The sequence below is a fragment of the Tamandua tetradactyla genome, chromosome 11 (genome assembly GCF_023851605.1).
Source record: "Tamandua tetradactyla isolate mTamTet1 chromosome 11, mTamTet1.pri, whole genome shotgun sequence".
NCBI classification, from domain to species: Eukaryota; Metazoa; Chordata; class Mammalia; order Pilosa; family Myrmecophagidae; genus Tamandua; species Tamandua tetradactyla.
In genome coordinates this window covers 101814984-101834493 of record NC_135337.1, presented here as the reverse complement: position 1 = coordinate 101834493, position 19510 = coordinate 101814984, and the positions used below count along the sequence as shown (strand labels likewise).

General features: G+C 40.9%; 1 pseudogene; it reads right to left on the bottom strand.

Annotated features, from left to right (window-relative positions):
• The window catches only part of LOC143650888 (cell division control protein 6 homolog pseudogene), a 35114-nt pseudogene extending 15604 nt beyond the window's left edge, over positions 1-19510 (bottom strand).

Sequence of the window (19510 nt, the reverse complement as noted above, 5' to 3'; positions counted from 1 at the left end):
CACCTCAATAATATACTAATAAAATGGGTATTTTGTCCAAAGTACATAACAACAAATACCCACATTTTCAGCATCAGAATTCTTGGTTTCTATGTATTTAAAATACTTCTTCAGAAAGACTCCTGTAACCCAAGGAGTCTTTTCAAGTGTGGAGCATGTGGACTGTGAGGCAACCACAGAACAGGGGTATTTCAGTTTTCAAATTTAAGGCAAGAACCAAAAAACAAAATAATTCAGTTAATGATAATGGCTACTCACGGACATTTCAGCAACAATGTGCTTACAACATGAACAATGCTCACCTCACTAGAATCTATTAACTAGATTTTTGTCTGTTTTTTTCACAGCCTTAGGCACAGGAACTAGAAAAGATTCTGTTTGGCTCATGATACCAATACACACATGATAGTACACACAAAAACATGTGCAAACACTTAGGTACATTCACACCCACACATGATCTACAAGCACATTTGCATGCACATGCAGTGACCATATACATTTAATATCACACATTATAGCACTCACATATATGCACCTGCTCATTCTCTTTTCACTGAATGAATGAACTATATAATAAGTGGGAATGGGAAAGCTGAGCCAAATACAGGGCATTTGCATTTATATCTACTGACCTTACACACTAAGGAATTGCATTCATCATCCTTGCAATCACACCACTTCTTCCTCAGTAAGCAGTGTTGAGGATTTAATTAAATTAAGAGTTACTGAAAAATATTCATGCCCATTTCAGTTTAGAGAAAATATGAAAAGAAATGCCTTCAAAGGTAGAACTTAAAAATGTTAGGAGATGGAATAATTATGGGATACTTTCCAAGTCTGTCATCCTGGGAGACTCTGAGCCACCATCATTGACAACATGCTTTGTCAACAGGTGATTTGCTCTTTAATCAAAGATATCAGGACTCTACTAATATCATTCCTAGAATTTCAGAGTTTATTTTTAAAGTAGCCCATTAAAGAAAGCAGCCAGAATTCTACATTTTCAGCCCTGCCCCAGGCGCAGGTGGAAGTAGGGTAGACTAAGAGTCCAATTAAATGATCAGGCAGAGGTGCTTTCCCTAAGAGGTGTATCTTCCCCAAGAAAAAGCTGAGCTGGACCCAGTGCAAGTGGTTGTTCTCACTCAAAGAATGTAGACCCCAGGGGCTGGAATATCAGCAGCAGTTTCAACCTACAAAAGTATGGCCCAGCCTCTGTTTAAAATATAGTCCATCAAGGGTGAAAGTGGGGTTTCTTGAGAGTCTTGTAACTTTTCCAGCCTGCAAGGAACAGGGGGCTGAAGAGTGGCTCCTCCACCAGAAAGGCATGTGTGGAGTGGGGCAAGGCTGAGCACAGGCAGTGATTGTTATTTAGAGAATCAAGACCCTAAGAGCTGAGAAAATAGAAACAGTTTAAACTTAACTTTTCTGCAGCCTCTATCTCAACCATGCCCCTGGCATGGGCAAGGTCTGATGAGAATTAAAAAGGCATAGTAACACTTTAAGCATGTAGGGAGCAGTGGACTGACAAGCACCATCTGCTGGACAGGACAGGAAAAGCAAAGAATTAGGAATCTTTACAGGAAAGACTGGCATCCTGCTGGGTTTTATCTTAGGTAACCCTGATACCGATCTGTGCCACCTTCATGAGTCCTGGGCTTGTCTTGTCTGGGAAAACCTGACTGGGGTAGATCCTCTCTGAGGTGGCCATCCTCCCATAATCATCCCTACATGTAAGAGTTGCTAGGGGTAATGGAAGGAGTGTTAAAATGTTAGAGGCAAATAAAAGACAGAGATCGATGTTCCCTCTGGTGGAAGAGGGAAAAGAAAGCTTTTTGCTTGAGGGTGAAACAACTGCACAAAAAAAGGTCAATCTCAAAAAAATCCCATATATGAAAGACAGGAATTGGAAAAATCAGAGCTGAAAAAATTCTGATGAGTTAAACAGAAGCCATTCTTGAGGCCTAGAATAAGTTGAACTTAATGTCAAAGAACTGATAGAGGATGAAGCCATCCAACAAGAAATACCTAGATGCATAGGTAAAACAACCTCTGCAATAAAAAATCAGATGCCTAGATGCCAGAAAAAAATCACAAATCATATTAGGAAACATGAAGATATGGCCCAAAGTTCAAACTAAAACTTCAGATGAGATACATGGGCTGAAACAACTAATTACAGATGTTCAAACAAATCTTCTAAATCAATTCAATGAATTGAAGAAACTGTGACAAAAGATATGAAGGCTATAAAGAAGACACTAGGTGTGTTGGTTTGAAATGATGTATGTCCCCTAGAAAAGCCATGCTTTAATCAAAATCCCATTTCATAAAGGCAGAATAATCCCTATTCTACTGTATGTTTGAAACTGTAATCAGATCATCTCCCTGAAGATGTGAATGTTTCCTCCTTTCTTCCCTATCTCTCAAGGGACCTTTGCAAATATTTTTTTATTCTCTTCCCAAATTCCCCTGGGATATATCAAGGCATCACACTAACCTGTGAAAACCAACAGTATCTCATACCCTAATCAAGATTCCATATAACTATGGTGTTCAAATAAACTGACCATAAAGTTAAATTAGGTAATGTGCTACCCAAAATATAAATTTTGCACCAAATAAACACCTTTTACTTTGGCCTGACACAGAAGCTGGAATTTTAAAATATGGACCATATTATTCTTTACTCTGTATTCTGACTTACCTTAGCCTTATCCAGATTAGCTTTATTCATATTTCTAGTAGAAGTATGATCACTTTTTCAATTTTTTTAAAGTTTCTGCACAGGGTACTACTGACTTTCATAACTTCAGAGATCTAACTCTGAGTTTCAGTTGTCACATAAGTACCTAAGTTATTGGGAATAACCAAGTTATTAAAAAATAGCTCAGTATCTCAGAGTTTAGAACTAACAGCTTCACTTCCTGAATATATGTGACTGCTATAAGAGTTTACAATCTAGAACCCTCTACAATAGACTCCAACCTGATAACCCATGCGCTCAACTTTAGTTCACCAAGTTTTTATATTACAGTTAGTCCATATAATTGAAGCATGATAATATTGTCTTTTTGTTTCTGACATTTCATTCAACATATAGTCTTTAAAGTTCATTCATCTAGTTGATTTGCATACCTCTCAACTTCCTTTTTGCAGCAACTCAGTAGTCTGTTGTCTGTATACACCACAGCTCCCCCTTCCATTTCTCAGCTTTTGTACCCTTGGGTCACCTCCATCCACTGTGGATTGCTGCCATAAACACCAGTGTACAAGTGTCCACTCATGTCCCCACACTCAGTTCCTCTAGATATATACTGATCAACAGGGTTGCAGGATCATATGGCAACCCCTCCCTTAACCTCCTGTGGAGCTACCATACTGACCTCCAAGGAGCTGCACCAGTAAGTTTCCCTACTGACAGTGAATAGGTACATCTCCTTCTCCACATTTTCTCTAGCACTTGTTTCTCTCTGTTCATTTTTAAATGGCTTTATTTGCACTTAATTCAATCTAACCTAAGTAAAAAATCAATGGTTTCTGGTATAATCAGTGCATTAGCTTGCAAGCTGCCAGAATGTGATAGTCCAGAACTGGAATGACTTTTAAAAAAGGGGATTTAATAAGTTATAAGTTTATAGTTCTAAGCTTATAAAAATGTCTGAACTAAGGCATCCAAGGAAAATGTCTTAATTCAAGGAACGTCGATGGGTCAGGAACACCTCTGTTGTCTGGGAAGTTGCATGACTGGCATTTGCTGGTCCCTGTTGCTTTCAGCCTCTGCTCATGTGGAGGTTCCTCACTTTACTCCTACATTGCTGGCTTTCATCTCTTGGGTTCCCTTGGCTCTCTCCAGTTTCTGGCTTGTTTAACATCTCATGGTGATGTCTGCTGGGCTCCAAGCATCTCCAAACATCTGTGTGTCTGTTCTCCACATGTCAGCATCTGTGTCAGCTCTCCTTTGAAGTGTCTGTTAGCTCTGAAGCTTCTGTCATTTCTAGCTCTCTCCAAAATATTTCTTCTTTTAAAGGATTCCAGTAAACTAATCAAGACCAACCTGGAATGGGTAGATTCACATCTCCATCTAATCAAACGTCACCCTCACAACTGGATGTGTTACATCTCTGTGGATATAACCTAATCAAAAGTTTCCAACCTACAGTATTTAATCAAGATTAAAAGAAATGACAGCCCCACAAGACCAATCAAAATTAAAACATGGCTTTTCTGGGGTGCACAAAAACTTTCAAACTAGCACAATCACATAGCCATGCCTTTACCATCACAATTTATATGAAAGCCTTTCCTTTTTTTTGCTGCAAAAATCCCATACCCCTCCCCCATATCCCCATATCCCCCACTTGTTGACATTTAGTTTTATCATACTTTTGTTTCACTCAGTGGAAGCATATTACAATGTTGCTGTTAATTATAAACCTTAGCTTGCATTGATTGTATTTTTCAATATACCATCCCATTTTCAACACTTTGCAATGTTGACATTTATTTGTTCTCCCTCATGCAAAAATACTCTTATGCATTCTAGGTATTCATAGATTATACTGTCTCAGTCTTTGTCCTATATCTTTCATTTTCATGTTATAAAGTCCCAAGCCCTTCTCCCCCAACTATACTCACACTCAGCTTTGTACAGTGTACATATACTGTTGTGCTACCATCAAGTACTATTGTGCTATCCATTTCTGAATGTTTACAATCAATCCTGTTGCGCATTTGGTACTTCTTCAGCACCAATTGCTCAATCTCTTCCTTCTTTCTATCTCCTAATGACCTGTGTTCTTAACTTTATCTCTCAAAGTTCACTCATTAATGTTAGTTCATATTAGTGTGACCATATGATATTTGCCTTTTTGTTTCACTCAGCTTAATGTCCTCAAGTTTCATCCACGTTGTTACATGCTTCATGACTTTGTTTTGTCTTACATCTGCATAATATTTCATCATATGTATATACCAGAGCTTGTTTAGCCACTCATTCACTGATGAATAGTTGGGCTGTTTCCATCTCTTGACAAATGTGAATAATGCTGTTATAAACATTGGTGTGCAATTGTCCTTGTGTGTCCTTGCCTTCAGTCCCTTGAATATATACCTAGCAATGGGATTGCTGGATCATATGACAATTCTATACTTAGCTTCCTGAAGAAATGCCAAACTGCTTTCCAGAGTGGTTGCATCATTTTACATTCCCACCAATAATGAATGTGTGCCTCTTTCTCCACATCCCTCCAGCACGTCATTTTCTGGGTTTTATTTTTTATTTTTTGATAATGTCAATTCTAGTGGGTGTGAGATGATAGCTCATTGTAGTTTTGATTTGTATTTCCCTAGTAGTCAGTAAAGCTGAACATCTTCTCATATGACTTTTAACCATCTGTATTTCCTCTTTTGAAAAGTGTTCATGTCTTTTGATAATTTTTCAATTGTGTCAATTGTTTTCTTATTGTTGAAGTATAGGATCTCTTTATATATTCTGGGTATTAAACCCTTATCTGATAATGTGGTTTCCAAATATTGTCTCCTATTGCATAGGCTGCCTTTTCGCTTACCTGAAAAAAGGTCGTTGAAGCACAAAAATGTTTAATTTTGAGGAGGCCCCATTTATTTATTTTTTCATTGCTTATGCTTTGGGTGTAAGGTCTAGGAAACTACCTCCCATCACAATAACCTCCCATCTAATATATTTCCCTACATTTTATTCTAAGAGTTTTATGGTCTTAATTCTAATGTTTAGGTCTTTGATCCATTTTAACAAAATACCAAACTGTATTCACTTTTTACAGTAGCAAAGAACAACAAATAATGTACAAATTGGTGAACAAACAGAACAGAGCCAACAAAACATCCCACCCTAACCTATACAGCAAAATTCCAAGGAAATGAGGACATTTTCAGCAAGATTTCAATCAGGGAAGAGATGATCAGTCATGGCCAATGCACTAGAGACTATAAAACGGGCAAAGAATGGCCATCAGGCAGCAATGGGTCCTGATTAAAGGACCACAGGCAGAACTGTGGATAATTGGCATAGATCCTGAAATATTTTGCAGAACAAAAATCACTGAACTAATACAAAAATGCCATACATATTTGGAAAGCAGCAGAGCAAAGGTCCATGAGATCTGAGAGAGTAAAATGAAGTTATCTTCCCATGGGTCTCGTTTTTAACCACACTTTGAATAGCTCTTTCACTCGATGACATAACTGCAAATTCAACAGTACTAAAGCTTACGTTTTTATATATAGACTATAATTACTCATCAGAAGCAAATACCAGAAGAAATCAAATGAGCACTGTGGTAGTTATCTTTTTTAACCACACTTTGGGTCTCGTTTTTAACCACACTTTGAATAGCTCTTTCACTCGATGACATAACTGCAAATTCAACAGTACTAAAGCTTGCGTTTTTGTATATAGACTATAATTACTCATCAGAAGCAAATACCAGAAGAAATCAAATGAGCACTGTGGTAGTTATCTTCCTACATACTAAAAAGGGGGGAAGCCAGTGCAGCCACGCCAGGTGTTCCTGGTCTACCAAGCACTCATGCGGGAGTCCTGGGCCTCAAAGTCCAGAGGGGCCTTGAGGAGCAGGGGATGCTCAGGGCTGTAATTTCTCCTGTTACCCTTTAACAAGCAATGCTGTATTTCCCCTTCAACTTTATCATATTATGATGAAACTGAAATTTGCAATATTTAGCATTTTAATAACAATTAAACAAATTTTCCCTTCCATCCCCATCATCCCCCTTAAATTTGTCCAACATAAACACCCCTTCTGTGGTGGACATGGCTTGGCCATGTGATTAGGGAAAGCAAGGGGTGTGTGAGCAGGAGGGAAGACTTGAAGCACAGGGAAATAAGATCTCTATCCATAGACTAAAAGTGAATGTCCAGGTCACAAATTTGCAGGGAAAATGTATGAGAAACAAAAACAAAAATATGAATGAAGAAAACTCAGAAATAGATTTCACTTAAACAAAGATAACAATTCTTGTCATCCCAATTTAAGTTGTAGATGAATCCCTGTAGATATTGCTTTGAGTTGTATTCACTATGCATCAGAGAGAGGGAAATATTATGTTAGCTACTCCTGGTCTTTTCTGGTTGTTGTCTGTGTGAAATATATTTTTCCAGCCTTTCAATTCTGACCTGCTTTTGTCTTTGCATCTAAATTGAGTCTCCTATAGGTAGCATATTTTTGGGTCCTGTTTTTTAACCATTCTGCCAGTCTATAACTTCTGATTGGGAAGTTAAATCATTAACATTTTTTTCAGGGGACTTTTTTGATTGAAAAAACATAACATCATACAAACATGAACATTCTTACCATGTGAACATTCCATTCTTTGTCTATAATCAATGACACACAATATCATCACATAGTTGTATATTCATCATCCGGATTATTTCTTAGAACATTTGCATCACTCCAGAAATAGAAATAAAAAGAAAAAGGAAAAAACTCATACATACCGTACCCTTTACCCTTCCCTCTCATTGACTGCTAGTATTTCCATCCACCCAATATATTTTAAACTTTGTTCCCCCTAATTTTTTTCTATACCTCTTATCACTCCCCTTCATTGATCACTAGTGTTTTAATCTACTCAATCATTTTAACATTTGTTCCCTTCATTATTTATTTATTTTTAATCCATATGTTTTACTCATCTGTCCATACCATAGATAAAAGGAACATCAGACACAAGGTTTTCACAATCTCGCAGTCACATAGCAAAAGCTATATCATTATACAATCATCTTTAAGAAACATGGCTACCAGAACACAGTGCTACAGTTTCAGGCACTTCCCTCTAGCCTCTCTAATACACCTTAAACTAAAAAAAAAGATATCTATATAATGCATAAGAATAACCTCCAGAATAACCTCTTGACCCTGATTGAAATCTCTCAGCCACTAAAACACTTTATTTTGTCTCATTTCTCTCTCTCTTCTTTTGGCCAAGAAGGTTTTTTCAATTCCTTGATATTGAGTCCCAGCTTATTCTTGGTCAATCCATTAACATTTAATGTTATTACTGTATAAACAGTATGTTCCTCTACCATTTTATCTTTTGGATATTATATGTCATATCTAACTTTTTTTTCTTTTTACCTTTACTGATAGTCTTCATTTTTGCACTGTTCTCCAGACTTCTTTCTCTTGTCTTTTCTTATCTGCTGGTAGTATTCTCTTTTCCATTTCTTATAGAGCAGTCTCTTAGTCACAAATTCTTTCAGTGACTGTGTGTCTGAAAATGTTTTAACCTTTTCCAAGTTTTCGAAGGGCAGCTTTTCAGGGTGTAGAATTCTTGGTTGGCAGCTATTCTCTTTCCATATTTTAAATATATCATACAACTGTCTTCTCACCTCCATGATTTCTGCTCAGAACTCCACACTTAGTCTTATCAAACTTCTATTGTATGTGATGGATTGCTTTTCCCTTGCAGCCTTCAAAATCTTTGTCTTTGACATTTGTATCTATTCTTTTGGGGGTATGCTGCACTTCTCAGATCTGTAATTTTTTATCTTGCATAAGAGATGAGAAATTTTCAGTGGTTATTTCCTCCCTTAGTCTTTTTGCTCCTTTTCCCTTCTCTTTCTAAGACACCCACAGCACATATATTCCTGTGCTTCATGTTATCATTCAATTCCCTAGGCCCTGCCCATATTTCCCCATTCTTTCCTTTGTCTTTTCTTTTGTGTGTAGGATTTCAGATGGCCATCCTCTATTTCACCAATCCATTCTTCTGCCTCTTCCAATATATTGGTGTACATTTCCATTTTTTTAAAAATCCTTTTTATTGTGCCTTTCATTCTCATAATTTCTGTGATTTGTTTTTTCAAACTTTTGAGTTCTTCTTTATTTTTGCCCAGTGTCTTCTTTATATCCTTCATCCCTTTTTCCATATCTTCCCTCAATCTATTGATTTGATTTTTCATATCAGTTTGAATATCCTGAATTAGTTGTTTCAACTCCTGTATCTCATTTGAAATGTTGGTTTGGTCCTTTGACTGATCCATATCTTCAATTTTCTTAGTATGACTCATTATTTTTTGCTGACATCTAGGCAATTGATTTCCTTAATTAGTTTATTTTGGAGTTTGTCTTCATTCTTTTACCTAAGGTTTTCTTTTTGGATGGCTTTGTTCTCTGTTTGTTCTTTGGCATTCAGCTCCATTTATTCTAGACCTCTAGCCCGGGTTCTGTTTAACTGATCAGAATTTTTCAGCACTTTGTTGTTGTTGTTGTTTCTTGCCCTGACTATATGGAACCTTTTTTGAGGAGAGTGTCCTCAGATGTGATTGACCACATTCAGATTTTCCCAGAAGAGACAGACCCATGTCTCAGGAGGAGATAGTAGCCAGCATCAAGTATCCCTGAGATTGAGACCCAGCAGGTTATCAGTCTTTCTTTTGAGGCCTCTAGACTCTGTGCTTTTCCTATCCTGCCCAGCATGTTGCATTTGTCTGCCCTCAGCTTCCCACCTGCATAAATTGATGTGGTGCCTTCAATTCAGCAGTCTTTCCTTGCCAGTAGCATGACTGAGAGAGAGATTGAGGTAAAGGGATGGTTTGGATTACTTCCGTTTTCCAGCACTTCAGACCTGAATTCCCTGAAAGAAGGCCAACACATGAGCTGGGCCCTGTCTGCTCTTCTTGAGGAAGATACACCCTTTAGGGAATTAATCCCACTCACCTGCCTAGATACTTTGTCTCTCAGACATGCCTTAATTTTGTTCTTGCTTGGGGCAATGCTGCAGCCTGAAAGTCCTAGCAGTTCTAATGATCTAGTGAGCTGTTAAGAAGTTCCCCCAGTGCCCCGGGTTTGCCAATCAAGAGCTGGTATGTGGCTCTGTGTGTCCTCATGCTCTAGTGCCCCCTTTACCTGGGGTTCAGTCTTTTTCCAGTAGTTTGTGCTGTCCAATTCAAAAAGCCTGTATTTTTGTTGTTCCATCAGACCTGTCCCCTCTCTGCTGGGATAAAACTCCTGGTTCCTTTAGTGCTCCAGGTTTATCTGTGCACAGGACCTGCTTTCAGCAGTCAGAATTTGTTAATTAAATCCACAATTTGCTCTTGGCAGAGCTAGTTCTTTGCTCTAGTAAAATGTATTTCCTTTCCCTTCAGGGAACCAGCCTGCTGTGCCTGTGGGGGAGGGTCACTGGCCTCTGTGGCTTGGGAGACTTATGTTTCTTTGTGGAATCTCAGCCATTCCACCTCTTCCAAACTGTGCACAATGTGTCATATCTTGTCACTGATGTCCCCCAGGAGTTGTTCCATACAGCTCCTGGCTATTTTCTAACTGCTCTGAAGGATGAGCTAAATCCCACACCTCATTATGCTGCCATCCTGCCCCACCTTTGTGAACATACTTCTTGGCCCTAGTCTTTGGGGATTGAGAAGGGTCCTGAAAATCCAGGCCCCATTGGGGAAAAATGGGGACTGTTCCCCTTTGAGGAGGGTTCCCTGCACTCATCCTAATCTCTTCTCCTGACACAACCCCAGATATATCCTTACATGTGAAATCCAACTGCTCCTGCCATTGGGAATAACCTCAGTAGAAATGGCACCCAAATGGGGTGTTTCCATGAAAGCCTGGACTTGGAGGTATCATCTGAAGTTCGTCAGAATTGCTGGTGAGGTGAGGACTGGTCTCCATTTTCTGCACAGCCTCCAGGCCCTCATGGGAGTCATGACACATCTTTCCATAGAGGTGGCAGAAAGCATCCATGTAGCTGAGTCATTACTAATTATTTCATGCTGAAAACGGATACCTCATCATCTCATGCTAGGATTTTTGGAAGAATCAATTAGTAAGAAAGTGAAGGTGCTGTTACTTTCAAAATGACCAATTAGCAGTGTAAATATTAAGGGATTTCTTACCTAGAAAAGCTGATTTAAGAGAGATGATGAAGTTTAGCATCCTTGAAATATCCAAAGATGGAAACAATTTTTTTGATATTTTTTAAGAAGTCTAAATTAAATTGATGTGACTATCCCTTGAATCAGTTTCTTAGATTAATCCAGAGTTTATCTTTCTTATATTTCAAGTGCTATATTTTTAGGTATTGCTCCCATTTGAACTTATGTATTTGAAATTACTAATATTGAAGGTCCCTTAATTCCATCATTTAATTGTTAATAACAGAATATAAGACAGGTTCTGCATTAAATTCTGGGACAGTGGCATGAGCCTGTCCTCAAGGAGACCCCAGCCTGGAAATAAGAGTATTGGACATGTCTCTCCCCTACCTCCAACCCCCATCACCCATGCCAGGGTCTGAAGCATGGCATCAATAATCAGGAAACATTGTTGAAAGAATGAAGATCTACAGTGTCTCTTTGGAACAGGAATGGTATCTTAAGAAATGGCTTATGAACAATAGTGTGCACATAGAACTGCTTGTTAAGGATGATTCTTCCTTTCAATTTGTGGGGATGACCTCAGGGAGCCACAGGCAGATTAGGGGAAGACCAGTGTGGATCTGGGGGGAGGGCAGGGAGGCCATCCAAGATGTCTGCACATCTTTTTCATCCTCATATTCAGGTCATTCCTTTGCTTTGCAAATGTGGAATGAATTCCAGGAGTAATGGTCCATTAGACAGCTTTGAGTAGTTACCATCTTGGTGTGAATGAGTTGTTTAAGTCCCTTAGCAGGTGTCAGATCAAGTGCAGACAACTTTTGTGACATTGTGTGACCTTGTTCCATGTGTTGGTGAAGAAAAGGGAGAGGCCAGGGCAGGTTGGAAAAGGTGTGGGTACTCAGGGATGGGGACTGAGCACAGGGAGCTGTCATAGGGCCAGTCTTGGGGTCCCCATAAACCAAAGGAGTAGTTCTTCTGTTCTTTCTCCCCCACTTTTTTCTTCCTTCTTGATTAATCAATGTTGTGGTTTATAACATTCTGGTACATGGATCACAAGCAGAAAATATTATTGGACAAATTTACATAGAAACTATTGGAGATGAAGGCAAGAGAGGAAGGACAGAGCTTCAAAGGACAGCTATTGACTATCCCTAGAAGATCACTTGGAGACACACACATCAGTGGAGACATCAACAGAAAATATTGACTTTTCCAGTGATTTCAGTCATGTGAAAACAAAGCTGCTTGAAAAGATAAAAGTTGCATGGATTTCTGGGTCTCTCAGCAACCTGGATGTTTCTATGTCTAGTTCAAGTCCTTTTCCTCCCCTTAAAATTTTCCTTCTGCTAAGAGACAAGATATGTTATGGTGTAATTTGATGTCTCAATTGAGGTTTGCATGCATGTGTGCATGTGTGTGTCAGTGTATGTTATGGAATCTGGGTTGCTGAGCACGATCCTCACAACCTCTGAACAAAATTTGGGATAAAAAGATAGGCATACTAGACATGAGATAAAAATTCTATTATACTTATGAACTCTTATTTTACATATAGTCACTATCACTGTGGTAGCACCACACAGAGAGGAAGCTGTGCCTGTGGTTCTGCTGGAGAGCTATAAGAATTAGTACTTTGCTGATTTTGTAACACAAAGTCTTCTAAAATCATGCATAAGGTTCATAAAAAGTTTGAAAATTGTTTCTATGATCAATTACATAAATGGTTGATCATGGCTAGAACAAGCAATGTTATATCCATTTATCATCAGCATAAAATGGTTTGTATTCTAGGGAACATGGGTATGCTCAAGTTCTCAGCCATGCTGTGAATACGTCCCTCCATCCTACCCATCCCTCTTACATATGCTCATTTGCATGTCATTCATTCATCCATCTATCCCACCTTCCTGTCAATAACCCTTCAATCTTGCCCTCCTTGCTACTCTCCTTAGTCCCTTCTTCTTCCCACTCATACCTTCCTTCATCTCACTTTCTCAACTTCTGGCCTCATACCCTCCCCATGCATCTACATAGACTGCTTCACAATTTCTTTCTAATTCTTTCTGTTCATCAATCTTATCTTTCATGTTTGTACTGACTTGAAGCTGTTATGTACCCTAGAAAAGTGCATGTTTTTTTTTTAATCCATTCCTGTGGGTGTAGACCTTTTACAATTGGGACTCTTTGACTCCTTTGATTAGGTTATTTCAATTGAGATGTGACCTACCTCATTCAACGTGGGTCTTAATCTTCTTAGTGGAGTCTTTTGTAATGGGATAAAAGATAGAAAAAACCCCAGAAAACTCATGGAAAAAGCCTCTGGGGAAACTGAGAAAGGAACACAGAAACCAGAGAAGAAGCCACTGAAAACAACAAAACCCAGGAGAAAAGGACCAGCAGATGCTGACCACATGTCTTCCTATGTAAAAGAGGTGTCATGAATGCTGGCAGCCTGTTATTCTGTCTACCCAATAGTTAATCATCCTGTTGATGCATTGAGTTGGATATTTTCATGGCCTTAGAACTGTAAATTGTAAGTTAATAAATTCCAATTATAAAAGTCAACACATTTCTGGTATATTGCATTCTGGCAACTTTTATGAAATAAAAAATGATGTTCCTTTCCATTCATCCCTTGTCCATTTCATTCTTCCTTCCAACATTTCAACTATCCATCTACTTTTTTGTTCCACTCTCTGCTTTTCCCTTTCTCTCTCATCTATTCATCCTTCTACTCACATTTCAATACATCTTTCCACTCTCCTTATATGTATCCTTTACACTTCTATCCTTCTATTCATTCTCATTTCCATATCCATTATCTTTTCCATCAATCCTTCCTTCTGTTCCCCATCCTCCTTCATTCACTCACTGTTCATCTTTCTCTTCTTTCCACTTCTCCTACCAGACAAAATCTCATCATTTCATTCATGCATCCTCCACCCCTTTTTCTCTCTACTTTCATCTTTTATCTACCCTTACTTCCATTTGTACATTCTCTCACCCTCTCCATCCTCATGTCTTTCTTCCATGATCCACCATGTAGCAGTAGGTTAGATGCTATTTTCCACTATCAATCATTCTCTACCAATTTGAGGATGAATTTAATCCACAGTTATTTATCATATAAGTCAATTAGTTACTGTTTTAATTCTCACTAGTCATAAATATATATTTTTAATTTTCAATGTATTCCTTATTGCAGCAGTTGTAAAAACCATGCCATCTGCAGTGGCCAAAGTTAGCCAGGGTCTGTGTGCACTGGGCACTGTTGGGAACCTTCTTCCATCTTTCCAGCACCTTCCTCCTCTATAAGAGCACCTTGACTGCTTTGGGGACTCTCTCCATGCCCAGTTACAGAGGAGGTTTCTGCTTGTCTGTCCATGTTTCTGTTGGGATAATTTGGTAATGACAATACTTTCAGGGTTAGGTATATGACCTCCTGTGGCCCCGTTAGCTAGAGAATAAATGCCAGGCCCTCACCAGCCAGCTGAATGGACTCAAGTTTTTCTAGTTGGCCATGAAGGAGGCAGTGTGTTCACAAAGCTATTATCTGGGGATGGCCAAGATGAGAAATGGAAATGATCTGGGTCTCCATGGCACCGCTGAACCTGTGCACTAGGGACCAGCAGAGTCCACCCCAACTCAGTCCTCTGATTATAGGAAACAACATGTTTCCTCATTGTTTCCATAGTTTGATATTTCCTCTCTGAGACCCCATGGGACAACAGGAGACTCTAATTGCAAATCAATGGGAAAATGTTAATGAGTAGATAGAAAAACTTGGAAGAGTAAAGAAGCTCCACACATATACATACCAGTATGTGAACACAAATGATGTACCTACAGTTTCTCTGCCAACAACGTAAAGACTTGTGGACAGCTGTCTTTACATTCTTGTTCCTTAGTGTGTAAATGAGAGGGTTAAAGGTGGGGCTTACAGTGGAATAAAGCACAGCCATGACCTTCCCTGTCTCTGGGGAGTAGCTGGAGCCTGGGGTCAGGTAAATGTAAATGACTGTAGTGAGGTACATAGTAACCACAGTGAGGTGGGAGGAGCAGGTGGAGAAGGCTTGCCACTTCCCCTTGGCAGTACAAATCTTCAGGATGGTGGAGGTGATGAAACCATAGGACACCATAGTGAGCAGGAAATTCAACACAGCCTAGAAGATGTCAGCCATTATTGTCACAATATTCAAGCATGTGGAAGAACAGGAGAGCAGCAACACAGGAGGAATCTCACAGAAAAAGTGATCTATCATATTGGGCCCACAGAAAGTCAGCTGTAGCACCAGACTGGTGTTGACCCCAGCACCCAGTATGCTAATGCCCCAAACAGCTCCTGCCAGAGCTACACATACTTGGGGGTCTATTATGGAGCCATACTGCAAGGGCTGGCAGATGGCCACATACAGTCATATGCCATGGCAGTGAAGAGAAGCAACTCTGCTGCAATGGACCATGTCAGGAAGTACATCTGGATTATGCAGCCCCCATAGGAGATGATTCTCTTCTCTGCCACCAGAATCTCAAGGAGTTTTGGCAAAACAGCACATGCACAGAACACATCAGAAATAGCCAAGTTGACCAGGAAAAAGTACATGGGTGTGTGGAGTCCAGGGCTGAAGCTGATGGCTGCCATGATGAGTGAGTTGCCACAGATGGCCATGGTGTAGACAGTGAAGAAGAGGAAGAAGAAGAGCACCTGGAGCTGTGGTGTTTCTGAGAAACCCTGCAGGATGAATTCTGTTACCAGCATCTGGTTACTCATGGCCATTGACTAGTCTGATCAGACTTCATTGATCCACAGCCAAGATATAAAAACGTATTTTAAGCAGTGATCACTATAGGTAGGTCAAGATACCTTCATGTGACTCGTTCTTCCCAAATTTGAACTCATTACATGCAAAAATCATGTTTTCCAAGAAAAATGGTTGTAGGGTATGGTTGAACAGAAGCATTTAGCCCTGTCTCAATGTGTCTGCCATTCCTTCTAAGGTTCTACCATTCTACCCATCCTCATTTCATCTTTCCACCATCCTTCTCATCATCCTTCCAATTTTCCAACTTCCCTCTTCCCTCACTCCTCCATCTTCCATTATCCCTTCTCCTATCTTATCCTTCCTTCCAGGAAATATCCTCTCATTCAATGGCCACCCTCTGACATACACTCACATCCCCATGCACCTCTTTCCACACTGCAATGTTGATCATCCCAATATGCAAACCTCAGTGAGTCCTGATCCTGCTCAGGGTAGCCATGGAAGCTCTACTCAGAAGAAGAAGGCAACAGTCTAAAGTGAGGTCTGAAAGCACAGTCTTGCTTGCCTGTCAATGTTCAGCCTATCCTGTCTTCTATCCAAGGTACCCTGTTCCTCTGCCTGGAATGTAAAATTTTCCCTTTATCTCTCCCCTATCCTATAGTCAGCTGCACCAGAGTTGAGCTTATTCCCAAATGAGCAGCAGGAACCCTGCATCCCACCCTGATGTGGAGCTTGGAGCTTGGGGTTCAGGGAACATGGACTGCTTCGGAAGAACTGAGGTAGATCTGGGGGATGGGGAAGTCCAGTGTGTAGGAGTCAGATGGAACCTATGGGCTCAGGCTGAGAGACCCCTTAGGAACCAAAACTAGGCAGGCACAATGATCTCCAGATGCACACCCATGATAAGAGACCCTGATTACTGGGAGCAGGGGGAGATAACACAGAGCCAAGCAGAGGGTCAAAGGCCTTGCACAGGAAGGCAGCAGAGCAAGGGGTTTCTAGAACTTGAGTTGCTACTCTGCTGCTCCTTCAGCCCAGCCCTGAGACAGAGTCACCCTACCCAGGTGAAGAGGACACCAGGAGCCTGGTAGAGGCACCAGTCCTCAAGCTATGGGTGTTAGGAGAAACTCTCTCCCATCATGTCTCTTGATCATGGCTCCCTGTGACTTTCAGAATGGAGTTGACACTGCTCGGCCCTCTGTACATGGTCCTTTAATATCTGATCTGTGCTCTCTCCTTGCTATTCAGGACTAGAGATGAACTACCCTATCACTCATTCCAGGTAATTCTGTGCCAGCATTTCAGAAATGAGCACAATTGTAGACTCATTTCATCATTATATCATCACACTCATTATGCAGGAATATAGCCATAGAGAAAATTCAGGACTGAGCACTGAAAAGGGCTTGTGCCCAAACCTCAGTCTCTTGCAAGGAGGGGTTTCAGAAACATCCACAAGTATACAGCAGACAAACAGAGGCCCATGGAGTCCTTCCAAAGGAACTCAGCATTCCCCTTGACCCACACCATCAAGTCATATTGGAACTTCCAGACAATCTGCAAATTATTTTGAAGAAAGATGTAATTGTTGCAGAATAATCTGTATTGTTTATTGATGAGTGGAGGAGTGTTTTTTCCTCCCCAAGTCAGATAATATTGACCTTTCAGCTTAAAGGGAGGTGTGATGTGAGCCTCAGACAATGTCATTATGTGTGGACTTGTCTATTAAGTGTATACTAAGTTGTCTTAATAAGGGTTTCCTTATCACTGAGATGTGTCTAATGAGTCATATCATTAACATTGCTTTAATTTTTACTTTGTCATCTGATAGCAAAAGGACAAGCCTTCTCCAAGCTGACAGAGGCAACTTAACCTAAAGAAAAATATCTTTGTTTGAAACATAAGGTATGCACAGGTCAGCAACAATTAAATTCTGCCAACACCGAGGGGACCTGAATGTTGAAAAGATGCCCAGTGAGCAGGTTCTGCTTTGGGCTAGCTGTGACATGAATTAGCAGGGGCATTCTTAGAGGTGTTAGCAACATTCCATTCTGGTCATTGTGCTCAAGGTGTGTTTTCCTTGTGTCACGAATGCATGTATGACAAAAGTAAGCTATTTCCAACTTACACCCCTCAACTTGGACAGTGCTGTGAGGGAGTGGGTCAGATGGGCAGAAAGCTGGAAGTCTGGGCCTTTGAGGGCAGCAGCAGCTGCACAAGTGGGGCAACCCAACAGCACTACAGATGCAGGATGCCCCCATGCTCTGTTCTCCTGCTTCCCATGGAGACCAGGGCTGACCCTGGAATAACCAGGGTTATTAGCAGTCATGCTGACAGATTGGTATGGCTTATTCAGCTCACATTTTGCTCAAGGAGCAGGGATCTGGGGAGACCAGGCATGGCTCTCCCCATAAAGTCCAGGGAAGAACCTGTGCACCACCCCAGATTTCACAATTAAGGCATTTGGACCTGGCTCAGAAGAAAAGCCCAAATTTACTGCCATTTGCTTGTGGATGGCATCAGGTCATGGCAGATATGGATGGCCAGCAACTAGTACCACTGCCACACCCAAAAGCAAGACCACAGAGAAGGTGTGTCATCTAGAGAGAAATGGAAAGAATCTCAGCTTGTTCTCATCCTGTCTCTCATGGCTGGAGAAGGCTCTTTCCTTAGGGTCAGAAAATGTTGAAGTGCCAGCAGCACCTACCTCTGAGGACAGCAAGGGTGAACTCGGCATTCCTGGGGGTGTCCTGAGGAATCAGCTGGAATTATGGAGAGACTGAGCCAGATGGACCTTGGAATGTTGGCTCCTAACTTACCTGTCTCCAATTCTGACTGGTCCCTGCACTGGCCAGCCCCCACCAAGCACTGATGGGGGCTCCAAGCTGCTTCAGAGCCATGGGGCTCACAAACCATGGGCAGCTAAATCCTAAATCCTTTTCCCCTCTTCTCTGAAATGACTTTTCTATTCATATTGAGGGTAATTAAAATTCACCTCCTAATACTGAATGCTAAGAACTAACGATCTTTCAAATAAACAGGATTTTATGAGCTAATTTTTTAAGGGCATATTTCATCTTTAGACTCAATTATACAGTTTGATTTTGGTTATACTAATTTTCTAAAAATATTGTCTTTAAAATGACAAGAGAAAAAGGTCAGTGATAAACACTAAATACTTAGCATTTTAAAAAGTGGGGAAGGCTGGGAAATGCTCCTTGAAAGAAAGCGCATGAGCGGCACTAAGGGCGCGTTCTTAAGGAAGGATTTCAGTGGAAAGAGTTCCTGGGCCTTCTTTATTTCCCTATTCCATATGAAGCTGGATCACACTGGAGGGTGCCCATCAATGGAGGCCACCATTTGACCTTACACCTGCCTCCTGCCTCCCTGGGACCCACTGAAGTATTTCTGGGCCTGCTTCCTAATGAAAGGCCATCAATTGGGGATTATGAAGAGTGAAAGCTGAGAAGTTGAGATCCTGACTCCTTAGTTTCTTCTCCAGGACACCTACTAGGGGAGTAGAAATGATACAGAAAGCGCCCAAAGCCACAACAGAGATAAAAAAGACAGCGTACCCCATCCTGGAACGGCTGGCTGGCTGAGAGAAGCAGCTCGGGTGAGATCGCCGAGGCGCACGGGCCTTACCGGGCAGGGTGGCAAGCGGCCGGAGTTACTCCCTTCCCCCTTCCCGGGCCGGCTGGGAGAATTGGAGAGGTGGTCCCCTGAAACCAAGGCGACTGGCGCCCACACCACGCGCAGCCCCCGGACCAACTGAGAGAATTGGATCGGAAACCCCCAGGCCGCGGAGAACGGTGACCCCGTGACTCCCGGGGAACGTGCACTCTCTCGGGCGGGC